Here is a 12,620-nt window from a genome sequence, read left to right on the forward strand (position 1 = left end):
GACAGGTCCCAAGGAGGAATAGAGGGAGGGCGCGAAGGATGCAGCCTTCGAGCTCCTCTTAAAACCCTAATAACTAGGTCGTGCTGGCTGACCGATTTGTCGTTTATTAAAGAGTGATGAGCAGATATCCCGGTAACGTCAACTTTAATGGTGGAGGGTGACAGCCTACCATTCAACCGAGTTGAAGGTATGAAAGCACAACATTAATGGGCATTCTCAGGGGTCTTCGCCTACGCTATTTAAGCGTGTACACGTGTTTAGTAGACAGGGCTCGCACTGCAGTAATGGTGTTAGATACCGCTTGCGATAAATCACCTAAACCTGCCATGTGCTCAAAGGATGAAGGGGGAGATGTGACAGGTGACGAGAGCGCAAAACCGCCTTGATGGTTGAAATACCCAACAGTTGCAATGTTGTCGATGCAGAATAATGCATCTTTCCCTCGCAGCTCCGTAACGAAGCGTACGAGTCCCAGATATACAGCCCACCACTTGCGGCAGTTGAAGTGCTATGCAAACCCCTGAGACTGCAAACGCGTCATACGTGGCTGCCCACCCCAAGGTGGGGGCATTGTGTGCTACAGAATGCCAGGAGACCTATCTCAGGGGCATATCTGCCCACAGAAACGCTGGGTTTGACCACGGGGTGAAATTGAGACGACACGCAGGTGTAATGGTTACACAGTGTATGCCGGTGCACTACGCTCTCCTCAGGACACGATCGTGAAGCCAACGCTGCTGCCATATGCCCCAGGAGCTTTCAGGGGGACCGCATTCTTCCCTCGAAATGAATCGAGGCAAGTCAGGATTGACTGGACGCGCGCTTTTGTTAAACACGCCGATAAATTGATCAAGTTCAAATCCATAGCGAGAAAAGAGATCCTCCACTTTCCCAGTTGACCCGAAGACTCAAACAAGTGAGATGCCGAAGTGTTAAGTCTCTGTGTTTGCGCAGCGTCTGCCGAGAATGAGCTTTTATAAGCCGCGTAGATATAAACAGAATGCAACACCATCTCTAACACTTTAGTGAAAATCCAAGATCGATCGTAACCCGCCGCTTATTTTGGGTACTATGAGATAAGGGTGGAAAACCCTATCTTCATCTCGGTAAGAGGGACTGGCTCGATCGCGTCCTTCGCCAGCAGGACATCGACTTCTGCACGCAGGACATGTGCATTGGAGGCTTTCAACGTAGTGAAACGAATGCCCGAGAATTTAGGGGTGTGCCGGTTTGATTGTATTTTGTAACCAAGGCGGATTGGACGGGCTGGGGAGCTAAAGCCAAACACCCAGAGACTGTACGAGAGGAATTAGCGGCACTACCAAAGTACCCGCGGTGGGGCAGCCGAGCGGGACAGGAAAACTGCCGGTGTGTGTGCCGTGGAGCACAAACAGCTACAGGGTGTGATGTGATGTGACATTAACCTGAGACCACTGAAGGGTGTGATGGTCGTCTGGTCTCCAAAACGGAGTGCGCAGACCCCGGAAAACACTGGCGCTGAGGAGAGGGAGGGTGCGCTGGTGTGTGCCCGCTCACGGCTCTCTCGATCCTCAGGAGACCTGGAGAGGGAAGAGGAATGCACTCTTAGTGTGGTTATGTGGGTACTGGCTAGACAGGCGGTGGAACAGCAAAATGAAACCAAGGATTTTCCCCCCGGCCCTCTTCCGGGGGAGGGAGCGCTGCCTTCACCGTCTCCCGAAAAGTGATACTCTCCAACTCCGGGTCGCTCAACTCGGGGCCGCTAGAACCTCTGTTTGCCTCGGGTAGCGGGCTAAGCGGGCGGGGCGAGCTGCTGACGACCGGTTCCCCTGCGCTGCAGAGATGAGATCCAAGGAGGGGTAACGATGCCGTCGGCGAGAGGCAGACTGAGGAGCCGGCATTGGTGGACCAGGGCAGCTGTCTTCCGCCGGGGCACGACCTAGGAGATCATTCAGACACAGCCAGAAGTGGCGTTCTTGGACCACCATGGTGGACATCGCACGACCGAGGGTCATAGCCTCCCTCGTGCAGATCTCTCAAGGCCTTCGCTTGGACCTGCACAGAGCCATGGCATGCAACGGATGCCGCCTCTCCACAGGCTCGGACTCCAATCCCGTGAAGGAAGGGTCGCCGGTCCTTCCAGGAGGCAGCGGGGGCTGGACACAGTTGCATCGCGACCCCCCGCTCCACCGAAGGGATTCCGATGTAACCCTTAGCGGCTCCATCAGTGAGGGAGGTGAGGGCTGACGGCTGAACGGCTGAAAATGGCCAAATTCCATGTTCAAGTCAACTCTTCGTGCCCGCGGGAAAGAAAGACACAGGAGGTGAGGACCTAAAGGCCCGAGCAACTCCAAAGTACCAATCATGCAGACGAGCTGGTTCGGGAGGAGGGGGGTTAACCCCTCCAACCCTACCGCTTCCGCCGCAAGAGCGGGTACGGCCGCCATCTCCAGGTCGAACTCCACCTCAGAGGGAAAGGGGGCTCCCCTCTGATGCTGCTGAAGTAGCGGGACCAGAAGGAGGTCCAATGGATTCTGCAGAAATCGTAGAACAAAACTCTGCGGTCTCCAACGGGACCTCAACCAGCTGAGGTCAAGGGGGCTGGGAGGTGGACGACGCATCCCCGAAAAGCTCAGCATAGTGATGCGAAGAGCATCCTCCGAGCATTCAGCACTGCAAGTGCGCGGGCGTCGTTTCCGTAGAAACGACAGTCGTCTTTGCAATCCAAGACGGTTATGCTCTCACAGAGAGAACAAAAACCCTCCACGAACGCTGCCTCGGGGTGCTCGATACCCAAGCACGAAAACAGCACTCGTGACTGTCTCTGGAGCCCCTGTAGTTCTGCATCCAAGATCGCACAGAGGAAAAGCTATCCTGAAAAGGACGCTGATCTCCGAATATACGAGAAAGTGGCTTTAAAAAGACACAGAGCTCTCACGTATCACTGTTTCAGGGAAATCACTCTATAGGTGCTCAGCTGGTAATGCACACAGGGAGAGGCAACGCACACACTGAAACTCAAAATAATAAAGAAGAGCAGTGGAACTGTGGCGTCCGCTGTGGTAGTACTGCTTGTCAAACCAACTTCAGCAACTGTTCCCAGAAGAGCAGAGAGTAGCTTCTCAGCAGCAGCTATTGCCGGCTTTCGATGCGAAAAAGATAATTTCCCTATTTGCACCTGCGGCTTATATACGCACCTGGCGGGGCGGCGCCAGCATTATGCAAATACCTCAATGCCAAGTTCATTGGCGTTTTAGTAGTAAACGAAGCAGATTGGTCTCTCTAATCAAGTTCCTGATTCGTCGGTCACGACGTGACGTCGTAGTGACTGACTGAAAAGGAACTGTTGTTGTTCATTAGTTCACGCGTTTATTGTGCTTGGACACTGGATGCGCAAGCAGTGTGGTTACAATGCGGATAAAGCTTAATGGACGCATTTCTGGAGCCTATATATTATATAATAATATATATAAATATATGGTATGATTGCTTTAGATTTTAGCTTTGATTAGTTTTAATGTGGACATTTTGTTGACCTTAGGAGACTATACAAGCAGTAATCAAGTGCGCTTATTTTGAATGTTTATAAAGAATATGGCATGCAGTTGCCTCAAAGTTAAGAAACATTAAAAAACTTCAAAGTCGAATTAACATTAATAATCATATTTAGTTTTTTTTGTAATTGTACCCGATTTATTTATGCAGCTAAAATAATAGCCAATTTAACGGATATGAAATGCACAAATGAAATAGTGAGATTCACTGTATAGCTGCCATAGTTTAACCAACCAACTCAACAACTCCTCCACCCAAAATATATTTTTTTAATAGTTTCTTAAGCCTGTAGCATTTAATAGTTCGCAGCTGATGTCCCTTTGGAAAACGTAAATCTAACAATGTAATGATGTCTAATTATGTGAATGTTTTATTCTTTAAATATAAAAATATTTGCCTAATTAAACATGGAGTGTATTGCAACTTTTTTTTTTTTTTTACAAATATTTAGTTATATAGACTGCAATGTAAGCTTTTATGAAAGTGATGGCCCCTAGTGGAGTCATTTGAGATAAGGTATAGCTAAGAGTGCTCCAGACCAACCTTCCGAACGTATGACTTACAGAAGGTATACGTAACTAAGAACGTTTCAGGAAACACGTATTAGCAATAAGGTACAGCTTAAGGTACAACTTAAGAACAACGTATCGTTAAGGTAGTTTCGGAGAATGCAGCCCAGATGTAAGAGCACGGCCACAAAGGCTGATATTAGCCACGCAATCACCATCAATATATCTTAAATGAATGCAAAGAAAATTATACTGCTCAAATAAATGCACGTGGATTGACAAAAATCCAGTCAGGGTCTCAAATCCTCTCCTAACATAAATGTAATCAAAGCAGGGTTGGAGACACCTGGTACTGTATAGGGATGCACCCAGTGGTTAAATAGGGCCGGAGCTCACCGGAGCGCAGCTCCGCCTCCTCAGGTCCACAACACACCCTGCCGGAGCTCAGCTCCGTCTCCTTCAGCAACAGGGTTAAATTGGGCCGGGCCTAATATTTGTAATGACATTCGGGTGGCGGTCGGTCGGGTCGTTTGAAATAAAGATGCCATTTAAACCTTTGTAATTTTGGACGGGATTAGTTTTACAGGGGGACCTCTGAGAAAATCATGCGTCTCAGCAGGGCCGTGCAGAGACAATTGGAGAGGCAGGTGCTCAAAAAATAAAAAGAGCACTTTGCTCGCTGACACGCCAGCACTCAACTGAAACAAATAATAAAGTAATACAGAATAGAAAGATGATTTTAAGTCTAACGTTTTCCTTTATTTTCCTTGCAAATAGAGTGAGAGAGAAAAATCTATATAGACTGAGTTTTATATATATTTATGCATTTGGCAGCCACTTTTATCCAAAACGACTTACAGTGCATTTCATTTTGTGTTTGTGTGTCAACAGTATATGCAGTTTTGAAATTATCAGTGGTGGACAGTAACGAAGTAAATGTAATTCGTTACTGTACTTAAGTAGTTTTTTCGCGTATCTGTACTTTACTCAAGTACTTTTATTTTGGGAGACTTTTACTTTTACTTTACTACATTTTAAAGTCAAATATCTTCCTTTTTACTCCACTACGTTTTAAAAAATCGGTCGTTCCTTTTTATTTATCAGTGGATAAAAAACGTAACTGGGCAAACTAAAGCTGCACAAAAAAAACTAAGATGCACACGTGATGCGTCAAACCACCAATCAGGGTACAGCATGCGCTTCGTTTTAAACTTGTTTTGGTTGCCGCGCTGTTTTACGTAAGCTACGCGAGTCACGCCAGTGCAGCAGCCAGCCAAAGCATCGTTTGGAAAATGAAACTGCATTCAAAAACAACGGAGGAGATAACTGACCCGTCACAACAACAATGGCCTTATTAACGCAAGTTTTTTTTTAAGTCCTTGAATAAAAGAACGAGTCATTCGTGTCTTCTCTGCCTGCCTTGAAACTGTGCTATTTCGTTTTAAAATAATACTCTTTCAAATCTAAGGAAATGCGTAGAGGTAAGCCATTTTTATTCTGGTTATATTTTTAAATGAGCAATCTTAACAGTAGCTTGCAGAAAACTGTTAATTGTGTTGCTAAAATATATACGACGTTATCATGAATGAACTTTAAGCTATGCAGGCTGAAGCTATTTTTAGCCGTATAAGTTAGTTAACTGTTTCACTTAAGTTCATTGTATTTGAAGCTCAGTGCTCTGTTATTTTGAAATGACAATTAATCACTATCAACACTGTTGTAAAATATAAATGACATTTTGACTAGCCATGCAGTGTATGATGCTTAAACAGGCAGGTGGATTGGAGTGCTCCCTATTAACTGAGATTATTTTCAAAAGATTTGCTTCCAAAATATATAAATACATTTAATTATGTATTACAATATACATATGACATGCTAAAGCACATGAAACGTTTCTGAAATTATATTCTGTAAGGCTTGTTTTATTTGTCAAAGAGAGGGAGATTTCTAGATAACGTTATGTATTTAATGTTTTGAAAACTATTGTGAACCTGTGCTTAAGTCAAGTTTTTATTACACTTAAACTGATAAATTATTTAACAAATAAATCTTGAAATGAGACTTACTGCTCTCAAATCCTGTTATTTCATTTGATGCTAAAGGAATTTTTTTGTTTTTAAGGTTTTAGGCTTATGATAATTTTAATAGACATCAGTGTCTGATTTATTAATGTCCTTTTATTAATTGATTGGTTAGCCAAAGAGTTATTTCACATAATTTGAGTTTTGTGACAAAAATGATACAACCATAATAAATCACAGTACTTTTGTACTTAAGTACATTTTGAGGCAGATACTTTTGTACTTTTAGTCAAGTAAAAATTTTAAGCAAGTACTTCTACTTTTACTTGAGTAATATTTTACCCTGGGTATCTTTACTTTTACTCAAGTACACGATTTGTGTAATTCGTCCACCACTGGAAATTATATGATATTATTGCATTGTGACATTAAGATATTATTACGTTTACAGTCTTGTGTTTTTGTTGTCATATTTAAAATATAATTCTATTCTATTCTAATCCTGTTCGAAATGTGTATACAAAGAGAGTAGCCTATAGTTTTGAATCGTGTTTGTGTTGTGTTTTTGCACACTTTGATGCCTTGATGACACGGCAATAAAATAATGACATTCATCTCTCCTTTCATTCATTTTATGAAGCCTCTAGTACTTTCTTTATTTTCAGGTAAACTAAAACTGGTTGCAAAGCTGGAGAGTTTTTGACTGAGTTAATAATTTAGCACGAGTATGGCTATTACCCAACATCAGCTCACATTGTCTTTTATCAAAGGCGAGTCCAGGAATCGTAAATTCAATATGATACAAAAATTTAACTAGTTTTTTTTTACCGTATTCATCGGATCTTGCTCCTCCAACAAACTCCGCGTGACAGATGGATGACATTAGAACAGCGCGAGAGCGATTTGAAATCAAACTCCTCCGTATGATTTCCCGAATATTTCTCGCGGTACTTTGATGTCATGTGCGTTTCGGTTCTTGCATTGCTGCGTGAAGTTGAGCACATCTAAAAACTCGAGACAGCTACCTGTATGAACTCCCGGCAGAGAACGTCCCTGCCTTTGCCTCAACCATTGTTTTTATATGGGAAGAATGTTTTATTTTCAGCGTGAGAAATGCAAGGTGTGGCGTCACTGGCGTGTAAACTGGCTGAAATGCGTGTGTCTCCCGCCGAATGCGTGAGACTTGAGAGCCCTGTTTGCATCTAACGTTGTAGAGATGTTAATACACACAGACAGCAATAAACAAAAGCTGTGCATGCTATCCTCACGTTGTTCTTGTAAAATAATAATAACAAGCATATCGCTTCGGTTCAATGCCGGCTCGAGGGGGATCCTCCCTGTACTGCGCACCGTGTCGTGCACGTGTGGGCGCTGCCTGCTACTAGCGCTGTGAGCTGATGATCGTCCCTAAAGAGATTGTCCAATGAAAGGTCAATACGTCATCATGTGACTAATTTTATTTGCGTCTAAATTATTTTTTATTAATTTTACTAATAGTTAGATTGGGCAGGCCTTCACAAAAGGGCATTTAATTACAAAAAAATGCCTTGACAAAAAGGGCCCTTTGGTCATCCAGGGGTAAAGGGGCAGGTGCTTGGCCACCCGCCGCCCCCCCCCCCCTCTGCACGTGCCTGCGTCTCAGAGGTCCACTGTGATTTTAATCCCGTCCGAATCGGCCATGTCTGTGTTTTTCTCTGCAACCTCTGTAAAAATTCCACAGCAATTTACTTACTGTTTTTCGCCAAACTCAGATGTCTTTTGATAAATGTAATCCCGCCCGGATGCAAATATCTGTGTCTGCTCGCAATATCTTTTGAAAACGCGGTTCTTTTGGTGTTTTGGCCAACGTCCCATTCATTCAGATATGGATGTTTTTTTTTTCCATTTGGCGGAATAAAATAATTAAATCAAGACGAGCTGAATATCATATCAAGACTAAACAATGTAATATCAGTAACGTTATAAGGTATGAACCATTTTGTTTCACTCTGGAATGGTAATGTTAATTAATAAAGATAATAAATTGTTATTAATCATTATTTCTTAATTTCTTTGGGTTTTTTATAAGCAGCCAGTTATATAAAACACGTAGGCTACTTTATATGATTGATTTGTATAAGTTATTTTGATTTGTTAAAATTAAATTAATAAATAAAATGTTCTTTAGGCTAATAATTTTACAGTTAAAGCAAAATATCAAACATTAGGCTGCAAACACGCATATCCAAAGCACGTGATCTTCTGCAACGCCAAAACGCATGAAACAGACGCTCCTATCTCAGGAATAGCATGATAATTTTTATTCCGTCCGAATAGGCCAAAATCACAGACGTCCTTTTTGCGGTCCAAATTGCGGGCGGGTGCCGGTTGTTTATACATTGACCCGCGCATCACTGGTACGCAGCCCCGCGTCTCACTCAGATCCTCAAGAATGCGCATTCTCACAGGATGATATTAGACATTGTAGAGATGAGAGATAGAGAGGTAAGAGTGGTGCACACGTCGAGAAAACTTAATAGAAGTCTAGAAACAAATGATTAAAGTATGTTTAGCCATATCACTCATCTCATTACAATATGTTCAAAGATAACAGTGAACTTATTGTATAGTTTAATAAAATAATGTATTTTGATTATACAAATCAATTACAACCTAACTATAGTGATTGTTTAACTAACTGCTGACCAGCTTATCTCTATGGCTTATAAGACATATTGATGCTGATTCAGTATGTCGTTTTTCTTGTTAATTTAATCTTTTTGGTTATCTTATGCTTAGAATTAGTCAAGGAGGTTGAGGCTTATGCCTTCTTTCAAAGTTTGATCAATTGTGCATAATAACATGTGCAACAAATGCATATAGGGTGTCAGACTCATATATAGATTAGCATAATTTAAAGTTCAGCTTCTGGCACAGCTTTAAAGCTGAAACTTGTAAGTGAATTGTAAAGTATTTATCTTTGTTTGAATAACTACTCAACCTTACCTTACACAATAATACTGGAAAAAGAGCGTATAACACATTAAGTAATTTTACGGCGTGATTTTGAATGATGACTATTTACCGTAAATAAGGGCTCCCCCTCCCTACAAAAGCCAATTTAACCACTGGATGCACCCAATGTTTGGCAACCAAAATTATTGGTGTTCAGCCAAAATAGTGGGAAAAAAAAGAATAAATTTTACCAAACAATGAGGTCTTTAATGACACGATCAAACAGTAATCAGTGCAAAGTGAGAGACGTGCAAATGCAGCAAACATGTTGGTAACAGCATTTTAAAGTGTCAAAGAGAAAATCGAAAATATACAGCACTACAAGTTTCATTTATCATTTAAAATCAAGAAATCCTGAACACCATGCAGCATATGAGAAAGACACGGCAGTGGCGATCCTGGGTATTTGTCTGCTCAATGTACAAGCATTGAGAACAAGAGACTTTAGCTTTTCATCTCATGTCATAAAACGAAAAAGAGCGTCAGCAGTATGTAATTAAAACTTCCTAGAACAAGTAAAGTCCTACAATTACGAACATGCTTATATTAAAGGAGAAATAAAACCTTTATTAACAAACATCTTTTTGTAAGACTGCTTTATTGAGCAATTTTTCATCTGTCATCTCCTGTCAGAATTATAGACATGCTGGTGACAGCTTCAAATCAAATTAGTGATCGCCTTGTCAAGCCTTAATCCATGACGTGTATTTCGGTTGGAAAAAAATAATCGAGAGCGAGTAGAATTTTCAAAGAGATAGAGAGCGCAGATGAAAACACGAGCGATCTGCCAATCCTGAAATGAACGCAAGCACACTGAAACATTGATCCAACTTTCATACCTGTGCTCATCACAACATACACGCTTGCGATAACAGCTTCATTCGCCACAAGATTATTTTTTACCATTCAGTTTCTGTTTTTAAACTCTCGACTCCTGTCCCTGTGCTTGCTTACATTGTGTGTGCGCTCTCATAATAAAGACAGTTGACCCCATAAAAAGGACATTCTGAAAATGTAACTTGTGCAATGGTGAGAAAATTGGCAAAATAATTAAAATATATATATAAAAAAAAAATCGGTTGTTTGGTATTGTTATTCGGCCAAGAATATTCTTTCGGTGCATCTCTAGTACTCTATATAGAGTATTAAAATTCAATACACCTCATTCAATTTAAACCTGCTACAGCAAAAACAACATCTATTGATACTGATATGATCATGTTTAAAACATTAAAACATTGAGCTGTAAAAATGGACTAAAGAAATTCTACTTACTTTTCTGCTTTCTTTAGCTTCAGTAAAGTGATCTCAGATTGTGGCTTCCTTATATTTTACTCCTTTAGGTGGGTCTAGAGTAATTTAGGGTGTTTCTTTGGTATCTTTGGTTATCATGTGTTGCCTTCTGACTGAACTTTTGGTTTTACATGCATGCCACAGAGAGCATTTTTTATAGAATTTGGCAAATAAAATCCGCCACAAATGCAGAAAAAAGATATAAAAGGGTTTGACCTAATGCACGCACATGTACACTCTCTCACACAAAAACACAGGGCCTGTCCCAAATGGCGCACTTCATGTGGAATTTCGGTCTTGTGGCCTTAAATTGTGCGTGCTCGCTTAGTCTACGATTCCGTAGGGTGTCCCATCTGTCATTTTTACGCTTTGAAGTGTGCTCATCAGCGCCTCCTTTTCCTCTTGAAGCGATCTTCAGCGAAGCCCACACTGCTGCAGGTTTCGCGCACTTTACCAACCCAGAAGACCTTGCGAAAGAGCAATCAGACGAAGGAAGGGAGGAGTTCACACTGACGGGCAACTTCTCTACCTATTTCCGGTGTGACGCTCAAGTCTGTCCCAAAATACGACTCCGGTGCACCCACGTGGACTTGCATCAAGGGTCCCTTAAAGGGCCGGGTATACTTTTTTTCCGCGTCCGCGCAGCTTTCCGGGTATAGTCCCCGCGGCTACACGCGGAAGGCCGCGTTCGACACTATACGCAATACAAATGATTTCTTATTCAAAATATTAGTCTAACAGGCTGTCAGGGCAGCACTGATTTGGTGACATATAGAGTACATTAAAACATTAGGATAGGTGAAGAAAAGTAACTGATCCACCATTGCAAACACAGTTTAGAACAAACAAGAAGACAACAAAGAACAGGAATCAAACAAACATGCTCCAGAGCTTTCTGTTCTTGGAAGAAGTAAAAGTTAAAGAAGAAAACCGATAGTGTGTGTGCAAATGCTGTTTATTTCCTTTGTATAATTGTTTATAGTGGAGTGTCCTGTCTAAATAATTTCACGCGCATGCGCTGTCGTACGCGGACTGTACGCGCACTGTCCGCGCGGTCTCAAATTTTGGGCTGCACGCGGACGGTCCGCGTGGCCGTCCGCGCACCCTCCTGATGACGGAAATGACGTCATGCGGACGGCGCGCATACGCGGACGTCCCGAGTATACTTTCGGCTTAAGTCTGTACTATATGATGTCATCAAAGTGTGGACTCTGAGGAGGACCACAAGTCCGAAGTGTGCCATTTGGAACAGGGCCACAGACACACACACATGCTCTTTCTCGCTCTGTCAGGCATACATGGTTTATGAGGACTTTCCATAGACGCAATGCATTTTATACTGTCCAAACTGTTATATTCTATTCCCCTAACCTACCCCAATCCCTAACCCCAATGTCACAAAAACCTGTTGCCAGTCTTTAATCTATGATAAACTACCAATTAGTATGTTTTTTAGCGTTTCAGTTTATGAGGACACTTCCTGTGTAATCCCATGGTAATAGCATAGTTAACATGTCATTATACACTATTCATGTCCCCGTAAACCACATTTGCCAACCCCCACACACGCACACTTACACTCAATCAAATTTCTCTGCCATTTTGTAAAAACAGACATTTCAAAATGCATCAAAATCTATAAAAACATACTATTTAAAATAATGTTTATATAAACATAAATTTACAAAATGTATCACTAAAGTAGTTTTCCATATCCAGTAAAATGAATGGGTCTCTATAGGCCTCTGCTGGTCGAAATGATTTTATTCCTAAACAGTAATTCTTTTATGTTTTTTTTCTTCTAAAAACCGATGGCTGAATTTAACATTTAACACCTACATCAATATCTAAAAACAAAATTAGATAATAATTTATGTGAATTTTCATAAATATTAGATTTTTTTTTTCAAGCAAGCCAATGGTGTAGGTGAGGAATTTAGTGGAAAACAGGTACAAAAGTACTTCAAATCTCTCAAAACACAGCTTTATTTTATAGATGAGACGTAAACAAAAAAATATGTATTATTTGTATTATTGAAAATGTATATTTTTCTTACAATTATGCCTTCAATTTTGGGGTCATATAGACCTTCTCACTTTGTACCCTACCCCTAGGTCTCTTCGCTCTTCAAATCAATTTCTTCTCTTGGTACCTACTTTGTTCACATTTTAAAACTAAAGGCAACTGGGCTTTTGCTATGGCAGCTTCAAAGTGGAGCAATCTTCTTCTTCATTAAAGATCTGCTGCAATGTTTCATTGCCTAAA

The sequence above is a fragment of the Paramisgurnus dabryanus genome, chromosome 1, assembly GCF_030506205.2.
Source record: "Paramisgurnus dabryanus chromosome 1, PD_genome_1.1, whole genome shotgun sequence".
Taxonomy (NCBI): Eukaryota; Metazoa; Chordata; class Actinopteri; order Cypriniformes; family Cobitidae; genus Paramisgurnus; species Paramisgurnus dabryanus.